We start from the raw sequence: 12,276 nt of genomic DNA on the forward strand, positions 1-12,276 counted from the left end.
CCTAATCTTTGTTATTTATTGAAGAAAAAGCTGATTTCCTTTTGAAGCAAAGACTCTGTTACTATGATCCCTGAGGGATACTAATATATTCAATTCTAGAATATCTTATCTGGTTTATAGAGTTCTGATCAGTGCTTAGATGCCAACTAGGATTTATTACAAAGTTGGGGAATATCAGAGCTGGAGGGTATCTCTAAGGTTATATCAACCTCATTGATGGGATCAACCTTTACAATTTTACAAATGAGCAAAGGGACCCAGATAGGCTAGTGACTTAGCATAGTCAGAGAACTGGTTTTGGAAATCTTGCCCCCAAGTGTAATATTTCTACTATAAAACCATTAAGATGTATATAACTCTTGCTGAACATCAATAACAGAGTAGACATCATAATGGCCTGCCCTGAGATAGGCCCCCTCTGCAGAGAAAGAGGCCTACCACTTGTGGAGGAATTGCATGATAATCCTCAAGGAGCAAAGAGCCTCAGACTCCCAGCACTGTAATAATGCAGGCAGTCTGCCGAGTCCAGGCTGAACCAAGACATGACCTTTGCTTGACTTTTTTATTACATAAGAAAGCACGAGGAGTTCAGGCCAACACTTTTTTCTCCCTAAAAAAAATACAAAAGAAAAAAGAAATGACTGCTTATGGAAGATGGATAACAAGAATCCCAGGTCCTTTACTTCTCTTCCTGATAAACGTTTTCCCTTGCAGCACATTCCCAGCAGGACTCAGCCCATCTGGTAAAATGATGGGAGAGAGATTAAATCACTTTCCCTTTATAAAATGTGTGTACCTCCTTGTAACTGGACTAAGACTCCAGATTTACATTCCCTATTTCATATCTCTCTCTGAGAATAATCTCCTGACCTGCACAGTGGACTTAAGAACACCAAAAAGCTCTTCTCTCTGACTGGTTTATCAGGAAAATCATTCTCCTGATTGGCTTATGCCCACTCCTCAGGGGCCAGTGGAATGTTCCACACTGGTGATGGTGAGGCTATGACTTCTCCTTGCAGTGGGCCAGGTACGGGGCGGGGGGGGGGGGGGGCGCAGAGAAGCCAAAGGGTTTTAGAGGGCACATGGAGCAGCAAAGGTGAATAAGGCCAAAGTCTGTAGAGGTAATCTGAGTGTAAATAGTGGGAAGAACACATGCAGTGTGAAGTCAGGAGGCTACTGAGATCGGAGTTGCTAAGTTAAGGGTTTGGAACTGAATGGAAGTGGGCTCGTAGCACAGGCAAGAGGGTCTCCTGGAAGATAGCCCCAGATTGCAGCTGGCAAGTGTGGCCTGCCGTCTGTGGTTGGCAGGGCCTGGTGTTTTGAAGTGGTTGAAGTTGCCAGGATCTGTGGACCCAGACAGGCCACTGGCCAGTGAACAAAACTAAGAGCACCAGGGTCTGAGTTGGGGTCTGAAGTGAAAACTGAATCTCCATAATCAAAGAGGTCAACAGGGTGTAAAGTCAAGGACAAACCCATTGTTAGTCCAATAAGCATGTTTGGCAAATCAGGGGAGGAGCAAGAATGCGAGTGTGGAGCCCGAGAGAGCAGGAGGCCATAGTGGTCAATGTTGGAGGAGTGCAATCCAGCACTGGGGCAAATGGGCTGGAATGATGCCAGGCCAAGGAGTGGACGGTACAGCCACTCTTCATTCTGTTTCTGTGCTCTGAATGAGATGTGTCTTGTGCCATTTAAAATACCACCAGAGCTTTCTTCTAGAGGCTCGAAGATGGGCAAGTTCATGAAACCGGGGAAGGTGATGCTGGTCCTGGCCAGTCACTACTCCGGATGCAAAGCAGTTATTATGAAGAATGTTGATGATGATACCTCAGACTGTCCCTACAGCCATGCTCTGGTGGCTAGAATTGACCGCTATCCCTGCAAAGTAACAGCTGCCATGGGAAAGAAGGAAATCATCAAGAGGTCAAAGATCAAGTCTTTTGTGAAAGTTTATAACTACAATCATGCATGCCCATAAAGTACTCTGTGCATATCCTCTTGGACAAAACTGTCGTCAACAAGGATGTCTTCAGAGACCCTGCTCTTAAATGCAAGGCTTGATTAGTAGCCAAGGTAAACTTCCAGGAGAGGTACAGGACCGGCAAGAACAAATGGTTCTTCCAGGAGCTGAGGTTTTAAATCTGTTTTGTTTCAGTCATTAAAAATACACACACACACAATGTACCACCAGAATGACTGTAGTTAGTAATACAGTATTACATATTTGAAAGTTGCTAAGAGAATAGATCTTAAAAGTTCTCATCACAAGAAAAAAAATGTAACTGTGAACAGGGACAGATATTAACTAGACTTATTGTGGTGATCACTTTGCAAAATGTATTTGCATGAAATCATTATAATTTCATTAAAATGAAACTAATATAATGCTATATGTCAATTTTACCTCGATTAAAAAAAATTACTACCGGTAACTTTGCTTGCTCTATTTCCTTCCAATTAATTGAGAGTATGAAAGAGAAAAGAGAATTTTGCTTATGGGGAAGAGTATGTTTGTGTTGACAGAAAATACTATTGGGGACTTCCAGAATTTCAAACACACAGGCATTCCTAAGGGAATATGCTGGGGCAGTAGGAAAGAGGGAATGTGGTCAAAAGGACTGTTCCATGATCAGCCATATTGAGTTCTCCAAGTGACTGGTTAGGGATCCATGGGTGTGGTTGAGGTGCTCTCTTTAGAAAAATTCTATGAGAATGCAAACATTTTGGAGTGGGTAGGTAACATTAGCACACTGGAGAGTTCTAACAGCTCAGCTCAGACACATCTATGCTTATGCCTGGAGGGAATGGAATGAGGCCACTAAGGTGCTGGGAAGGTCAGGTTCCCAGCACAGAAGCCTGGGGACACTGGGCATGGACAGGCCAAGGGAGAAAGGGAGTGTGAGCTGTGGGGATGCTCCAGCATCTGAGCAAAGAGGAGGGTAGGGAATGGGGTCCATTTTATGGGATGCCAGTGTCCCTATCTATATTCCAACTTCTACCACACTGGGTCAACTTTTGTCTATTTTGCACATCGGGTTTCTGTGATTTTCTTTTATTTGGCTTTAGACCATTTGAAAACCATCACCTTATATCCACAACACTAAGCACCTTCTGTGTTCTTAGCTGTGTATTGGATGCTATCTTGGTTTATTCATGTGGGAGCTTCTCTTCAAGGTGTTCACAGTCTCTCTGGAAATTCCAATTTTATGTAATGGCAACAAGAAGAAAACAAAACAGGGTAGGACTTAAGTGCTAAGTGATGTGTTGGGGGTACAAGTGACTCATAGTTTTGAGGGGAAAAAAGGATCCCTGGGTTGTGGGGGGTGAGGACCCATGTCAAAAGTTATAGAAATTTCTACCTGAAAAAAGTGATATTTGAGCTGAATCTTAAAGAAGGAGAGGATTTGAATAAGTGAGGAAGGTATGTGAGCTATGAGAATAGCATAAACAAAGGTATAGAGATAGGAATGTTCAAGGCCAGTTTGGGAAACAATAAATAGAGAAAACATATGGAAGACTGACAGTGTTTTCCACTTTTTAAATTACTTATTCAGACAGTATCCTGAGCAAGAACAATTTCCTGTGGTTTATAAATAGGTCCCAGTTATTTTAGTAGAAAGTAATGCTGATGATCATTCATGGAATGTTCCACAGAGACTTCAGTTTTCCAAGGACCAGGAGAAAATGTATAAATGTGGAAGGAATGGTCCAGAACATGAAACACCATGAACAAAACCTAATACAAAGTGTGTGCAGAAACTTAGTGTTCCTAGCCAGGTACTTGTCTCCTTCACTCTTTCTCCCTCCTGGATTTGTTTCTGATTTATGATACAAAGTGCCCAAGGCTTCAGATGACATGCACCTTTGGATATGAAAGAACGAGAATAGAAATTGGGAGATAATAAAACATGCACCAGAGATGAAGTCATTTGTCTGAGCTCACAGGGTGGGTGGTGCCAAGGTTACAATTCAGGATGCACATCTTGAGTCTCCTTTCACCCAAGATTTCCTACCCAATTCCAAAACCAAGAAGCCACTAGAATGGTACAGAATCCCAAATCCAGTGGTTCCTAAGATGAGAACGTTTTCATAAGGCTGGTATGTTTCATAGGTTGGGGATCCCAGTTGCCCGTGCTTGAGAAACATTTCAATGTATATGTCCATGTTATGGGGTATGCAAAAGAAAGAAGATATTTATATTAATTAGGTTATGGGTGGATTTGTATTTTATTGCAATTAGTTAGCATCGTTTTCAACTTTCCTGTGGGGTTCTGTTTTCAATCTGTTTCACTAGCATTTGTATATATATATTGTTCATTTTGGCCTAAGAAAGATTATGAGTGAATACCGTCTTTGTATTTGTGTTTTGCCTTTGGGTTCCTCTTACTGTAGACTCCGGGCAAAAGAACTGATGGTTATCCTAAATAAGCTACCTTCCAATCAGAATGCAGTGGTAAAAGAGGGAGTTTGAACTTTACTCACAGCTTCAAGTCACTAAAATTAAATTTTAGAGCAACAGCAGCAGCAGCAGCAAAGTATGTTATTATGAAAACTTTCTTAGGAAAAATATCCAAAAGTCGATCTTGTCTGTATCTGAAGAGATCCCCGTCAAATGTCTCCAGAAGTATGAAATAACACTACTGTCAGTGATCCCACCAGTTTTTGCAAGAACTCAGGTTGTATTTAAGCCTTTACCCGCACCCCAGCTCTCTAAATAAGAATGGATGTTATTAAATCTCCCTCTTGTTCTTAGAGCTGGGTCATTTTATGGGGGTAATAAAATCAGCACCGATAGCATTTCTGGCCATTCCAATAATCATCCTGCAGATTAAAAAAATACTCATAGAATTGAATTAAAAAGGAAGCTCCATTCAACTTATCAAATGTAATAACAATTGCCTACAGAAATGACCTTTGACATACAGAATTTGTAGCCGGTAAAAGAGTATTATTTTCACACTGTGTTTAAGATTTGCAGAATACTTAAAAAAAATTTTCTTTTTGTTTATTGATTTTTGAGAGAGAGAGAGAGACAGAGCATGAGTGGGGGAGGGGCAGAGAGGGAGGGAGACACAGAATCCAAAGCAGGCTTCAGGCTCTGAGCTGTCAGCACAGAGCCTGACACAGGGCTGGAACTCATGAACTGCAAACTGTGAAATCAAGACCTGAGCCAAAGTCAGATGCTTAACCAATTAAGCCATCCAGGTGTTCTGCAGAATACTTTTTTAATGACAAAGGTTTTACTTGGTTTACTCATGCCATACATGTACGTTTTACTTTTCATGAGGCGATTTGAAGGAAAGGGTGAAGGTATTCTTTTTGAGTATACTCTCTTTTATAGTAATACAATATCAATATCAGATTATAAATTAAACCACCAGCTAATCAGAAGTTAAGTTCACGGGCATAACCTAAAAAGCATACCCTACATATATTTTTTGGTTCCCAACACTGCAACATCTTTACCTTGGGTTGTGAAAGAACTAGAATAGAAATTGGGAGATTCTAGCTTAGAATCAAATCAGGTTTTCCCATTTTGATACTTAAACCAAGACAAAACAAACAAACAAAAAACCCACAAAACATTCCAGTCTTCTGAGATATGGAAGTTTAGATAACTTATTTTCTGTGCCATCCTCAGAAAGTAAGATTCATGTGCCCTTCATATTTTAACATTATAGATCTGTAAAGAGTGCCTGTATGCCCAGCTGATCAGGAAACACATCTTTCCTTCCTTTCTCCAGTATGTTCTATTCAGGCTTTCCCAAACCAGTATACCTCCCAGCACTATTTCCACTGAATATGACTTGAACAAAGGGCTTGGAAGTGGTGGGAGCAGAGTGAATCATGGTAAGTCTGTGATGCAACATCTACCTCTCTATTTATGAAGCATGGAAAGTATATTAAAATCTGCAATTAAATTGAGGTCTAATTTTGTTTATCTTAGCATTTCCCAAGTTTAGTTGACCACAAACCCCATTCCCCTCTAAGCTACGCACTAGTATTCTATGGGCTGTGTTTGGATAAACGTCAGCCTGGGCACAGGCACTGGTTTTCATTCACATGCCGGCCTCAGGGGCTCTCTTGCCACTTGCTAGCTAGCAAGTTACTTTCCCTCTCAGAACCCTAGTTTCCCCATCTGAATTCTATCGAAAATGATATCTATCTCACATGTTTTTTAAGGTATGTATGCTCAATAAACATGTATCTCCTTCCATTTACAAACAAGGCAGTATAAATCTTCTGTGTTTCACAAGCATTCCAGTATCCTCTGTAATAGGGCTTTTTCCGGTCTCATTTCCTAAGAACATGGAGAAGTGTTAACACTGCTTTAGAGTCGGACTCTCTAGAATGTAATCTTACTGTGTAACATTTGACTTAAGTTGACTTATCAACTCTCTCTGTGCGTCAGTGTCCCCACATGTAAAATGGGGATAATTTTAAGCAACTGGTACTTGCTTCACAGGGTTGTGAAATTTAAAGGCTAGTATTGATAAAGCAATAAGAATAACACCTAGTCTAGGGTAAGCATTCACTAGTCTCATTAAAACTACTAGTAGTCTTATTTCTAATCATACACTGTGCTCCAGCCACAGTAGGCTCCTTGCTACCCAAAGATACCTGATGTTTTCCCATATTCACAACTCTTGTCTCTCATCTCTTTTCCCTGGTGAAATCTTATCCATCCTTCGAGGCCCACCACGAATGCTGCCTCCTTGATGAAGCCTTTCCAGATTTTCCCTAACCAGGTGACTTCCTGCTCCAAGGGATCCGATGCTGAAAGGGGCTTTGTAATCTCCTCCTGGCTCTTACCATGTTTGACATTGCATTCAATGAGTTTTATATTCCTAGAGGCATGCACACGCACACACACACACACTCAGTATCCAGCCGTGTGATCTAGCCGGTACAATTTCAGGCAGGGAAGCAGTAAACCTAGACTCTGGCCCCACTCTGTAACCCTGGGGAAGTCACTTTACAGGAGCTTTGGTTTCCCCTTAAAACAGTGGGTTGGATTAGGCCAGCTTTAAAGCCTCTTCTACATCTATTCTTCTGTAAGTCTAGTGTGCACCCCTTGGGCAGCCCTCTGTAAGCCTGAAGAATTTCAAGAGAATAGAAGGAACAAAATTTGAGCCAGAAATGTCTGATTAGAAACGCTTGCACTGTTTATAAAAGAACACAGACTGAAACAACCCGAATAAAAAAAGTGTGGTATAAAATGGAATACTGTGCAGCTCTAATAACAACAACAAAGAATAAGGAAGCTTACCATAAGGAAAGCTACTAAGGAAAGATCTCTGGGACGCATTAAGTGAAAAAAAAAAAAAAGCAAGGTGCAAACAGTGTTCGTAGAATGCTCCTTGTTTTACGGAAAAGGGAGAGAAGTTATAAGAATATATATTTGATTTTGGTTATGTATGCCTAAACGGACACTGGGCAGGTGCCCTGGAAGAGTACATAGAAAAAAATTTTAAATGGTTACCTACAGGGGCACCTGGTGGGTCAGTCGGTTGAGCGTCTGACTTTAGCTCAGGTCATGATCTCAGGGTCAGGGCTCAAGCCCTGTGTTGGGCTCTGTGCTGACAGCTCAGAGCCTGGAGCCTACTTCGGATTCTGTGTCTCCCTCTCTCTGTCTCTCCCCCCACTCATGCTCTGTCTCTGTCTCTGTCTCTCTCTCTCTTTCTCAAAAATAAATAAAAACATTTAAAAAAATAAAATGGTTACCTATAGGAAATGGGCTGGGCTTTGGGACTGGTGGGAACAGGGTGAGAATGAGAATTTCAATGCATTCCTTTTAACACCATTTGATCATTTACTTATTTATTTATTTATAATCTCTACACCAATGTGGGGTTTGAACTCATGACCCCCAAATCAAGAGTCACATGCTTTTCTGATTGAGCCAGCCAGGAGCCCCTACCATTTTGATTTTTTAATTATGCGAATGCATTGCCTATTTGAAGAAAAAGTCAAGAGAAACCTCTGATTGTGACAATGTTTAACAAAAACAGATGTTTATCCTATTTGCTTATTTTCAGTTTTCAGTGAGGCTAGGGTCGAACTAAGGAATGATGTACTAATTTATTGCTGTACCTTTGTACTGAGATATGAATCCCTGTGGCATACTTGCCATTTGAAAGGTGAAATTTTGGCCATTTGGATATTCTTGAAGATTTCTTCTCAAGCCAGCCACCTTGATTCCCCAGTTCATGCCACCTGATGCAGATAGATGCTCCTCAGCCAGAGGCCTCCACCCACCTGGGAGGTAGCTGGTAGTTAAAGGAAAGGCCTTGGGCTGCAATATCAGCACCCCTATTCTTCCTGGAGGATCTGGGAGAATTCAACTGAGGAGGAAGGGAGGGGGCAACCTAGCAAATTCTCAAATCCTCATGGAGGGCAAATGAACAGAGGATCAGAGGACTCAGAGAAGGCTCTGATTCTCCTTTTAGGAATGGTTAAAGATGGGGTGCCTGGTGGGCTCAGTCAGTGAAACATGCAACTCTTAATCTCAGGGTTGCAGGGTTCAAGCCCCATGTTGGGTGTAGAGATTACTTTAAACGATTAGATAAATCCTTTTTAAAAAAAATTTTTTTAATGTTTATTTATTTTTGAGAGAGAGACAGAGACAGAGACAGAGCATGAGCAGGGGAGAGGTAGAGAGAGAGGGAGACACAGAATCCAAAGCAGACCCTATGCTCTGAGCTGTCAGCACAGACCCTGATGCAGGACTTGAACTCACAAGCTGTGAGAGCATGACCTTAGCCAAAGTCAGATGCTTAACCGACTGAGCTGCCCAGGCACCCCAAGATGAGATAAATTCTTTAAGAAAAGTGGGGGGAATGGTTAAAGTGATAGCATCTACACTCCAACAGCTATGACACAGTTCAGGGAATGTTTTCAGATAACTTTTCCAGCTTTCCCAAAAAATCTATCCATCAGATGGTGCAAACCTTCCTCCCCAATGGGTGAAATCCCACGTTCTTCTCAAATTTAGGTAACCCACCACCTTAAGAAACTTAGACCTATAAATATTTTTGTTTCTACCACAGAGTCCTGCAGCAATTAGAAATCCAGTGTACGACATTCTCAGATTGCTGTGGTCCAGGGTCCCATTTGGAGAGAATCCTGAGATTAAATTACTTGCAGCTGAGGCAGGCCCACGTTTAGCCAGTATATATTGCATCAAACCCCAGCACTCCTGCTTGGTTACTCCTGGGAAGGCTTCAGAAGAGCTTTTCAAAGCAGACCTCATAAAAACAAACACCCCACTACGACCCCCATCTTCTGTCCCCTTAAAAAAGCAAACAACAATACCGCTCTGTTCACCAAACACAGGGGGATTTTCTGTTTAAAGTATCTTTTCTTATTTCATATTGGCAGGACTTGTTAAGGAACCGATGGCTTTCAAGTTGCATGAACTCTGAAACAAAAACATATAAGAATCCAGGTGCTTAAAACTTCCTCAAACTTAGATACCTCCTTACAACCTTCATCTAAAAAAAGTCTTTTTAAAGTTTTATTAAAGCAATTTCAGTTAAAAAAAAAAAAAAGGTGGTTTTGGCCCCATATTTTGACTCATTATGTTTGAGTGTAAAGCTAGTAAGTAAAATGTCATAAGATCCTATTTCCCTTTTCAGACTTAGAAACAAACTTAGAAACTTGGTGTCAGATCTGAGTTTGAATTCTGTTTTCATCACTTACTAGCTGTAAGACCTCAGACAAGGAACCCAACCTCTTTGTGCCTCAATTTCCTCATTGGTAAGATAGAGTAATAAAAGTACAAATACATGTAATAAACGAACAAGTAATAAATAAAATGAGTATGTGTACTTAGCGGAGTGCCTAGAGATATATGTGAGTGACAAAAATAACAGTGTTAAAACAATAACAAAAAATTATTATACTTCATATCTCATGTAGGGGAAATACTAACTGAAATCGAGCAAATACAGTATTTCTTCATTTTTGTGATTCTTTACAGGCTCCAGTTTCAGTCTTAAATAAATGCTTATCATTAAAATTGAACTCTTGTTTACTCTAGCCTGCGTATCAAAGAAAAAACCCAAGAGAAGAAAACAGCCTGCCAACCATGAGAAGCGAGCAAGGAAGGAATTTCATTGCCTCCACAGCAAATGTTCAGATAGTCTGAGTGTTTTATTGTCATGCCCTGAGACACGGCATTTATGCTGCGGCTGGGCATCCCCACCTACTGAGAATCTGAGGGCCCAGGATGGGAAATGAGGACACTCCAACATCAAAAGTATGATTGGGGGGCAAAGTGGATAAGATCTAATCACTCAATCCAGACAGAAGAACTTCTCCTCAAACCAGTGGCATGTTAAACTTTTCTGACCTCTGTGGGGAAGTGATTTTTCTTCTCTTTGTTCCTCACCCATCAGCCTATGAATTTCTGCAATTTCTCAAATGAATTCTAGGCATGAATCTAGCCCACTTCTGGAATCCTTTACATAGGCTGGCAAACTATGTCACGTTGGGGGGTGGGGTTATCTTGAGGCAATGCCTCTCTGTCATTGCCAAGGTCATCTTTGGACTTCTGAAAGAATGACACCAGTCATGAAAATATTAGCCATGCCTGCCTTCTGCTCACAAGGGAGCACCAAGGCTTGCCACCCACACATACCAAGGCCATTGTGATGGAGGCACTATGGAAAGCCTGGAAGTTGGAGATTAGGCCTCACTTTGGATTCTCACTTGGTAGCATATTCCAAATTCTAGTTGCTTTTCTTCAGTTTTCCTCAGCCTAAATAGGGAGGATGCCAATAACTGGAGTCCCCATTGACAATACCTAGAACAAAGTTATCCAATAGAAACATAATGTGAACCACATATGTAATTTAAAAATTTTGGGGGGATGCCTGGGTAGCTCAGTTGGTTGAGCATCCGACTTCAGCTCAGGTCATGATCTCACGGTTCCTAGGTTCGAGCCTTACATTGGACTCTGTGCTGACAGCTCAAAGCCTGGAGCCTGCTTCGGATTCTGTGTCTCCATCTCTCTGTGCCCCTCCCCGGTTCATGTTCTCTCTCTCTCTCAAAAATAAATGAACATTAAAAATATTTTTAAATAGCCATATTTGAACAAATAAAAATAAATGGTAAAATTAATTTTAAAAATAGGTTTTATTTAATCCATTATATCCAAGATAATTTCATAGCAACATAAAACAGATATTTAAAAAATTGAGATATTTTATATCCTTTTTTTTTTAACTAAGCCTGAACCTGGTGTGTATGTAGACATCACAAAATTTACAGTTAAAGCAAGTACATTCGAATATCCAAGTTGTTCCAAATACAGTTAACATTTTTCTGATAACTCAAACCAAGAACTGATTTTTAAATTTAGATCTCAATTCATTAAAATTAGGTAAAATTGACGAGCACTGGATATTGTATGTAAGTGACAAATCACTAGATTCTACTTTTGAAACTAATATTACACTGTGTATCAACTAACTAAACTTGAAATTAAAAATTCAAATATTAAAAATTAAGTAAGTAAGTAAGTAAAATTAGAAATTCAGTTCTCTGTCACTCCAGCCACATTTCTAGCGGGTATTATTGTATGAGACACTGCAGGCTGAGAAAATAAAGAAAAAGTGCATGATGTTTTATGGAGAGGTCTTCTGCTGCTACATCCTCAAGTACTATATGCCAAAGGGAGGGTCCAATAACTTTTTCTAGTTTGTTCCCAAAACAATACGGACTCAGAATCCCTTTAACATTTCTGTGGTGGGATAATTAGAATCAAGCTGTCTGAAAATAGGCAAGTGGAATAATCAACTTACATATATGAGAGGTACATGGTGACAAACCCTTTCTCAAGTCATGCATTGTAGGAAAGTTTTAAAGAATATGCAGAAGCCTATTCACCAGATGGGATAAGTGGTTGGTTGGTTATTGAAAAATAATGTTAAATGAGAAATAAAAAAGATTTTCACTTTTGAATTATATTTTTTTAATTGGGGTGAAATCCAGATAACCTAAAACTAACCATTTTAAAGCAGACATTTCAGTAGCATTTAGTATAGTCATTATGTTGTGTAACTACCACCTCTACGTAATTCTAAAACACTTTCATCGCCCAAAATAAAATTTCATACCAATTAGGTATGAAATTAAGTATACCCCATTCACTCCCCTGCTCCTCTCCCAGTCCCTGGCAACCACCAATCTGTGTTCTATCTCTGTGGATTTACCTATTCTGGATATTTCATATAAATGGAATCATATAATATTGACTTTTTGTGTCTTTTTTTC

General features: G+C 40.2%; 1 pseudogene; it reads left to right on the top strand.

Moving 5' to 3' along the window:
* Positions 1-1,726: 1,726 nt before the first annotated feature.
* LOC115509717 lies at positions 1,727-2,162 on the top strand (annotated as a pseudogene).
* The last annotated feature ends 10,114 nt before the right edge of the window (positions 2,163-12,276 follow it).

The sequence above is a fragment of the Lynx canadensis genome, chromosome A3 (genome assembly GCF_007474595.2).
Source record: "Lynx canadensis isolate LIC74 chromosome A3, mLynCan4.pri.v2, whole genome shotgun sequence".
Classification (NCBI taxonomy): Eukaryota; Metazoa; Chordata; class Mammalia; order Carnivora; family Felidae; genus Lynx; species Lynx canadensis.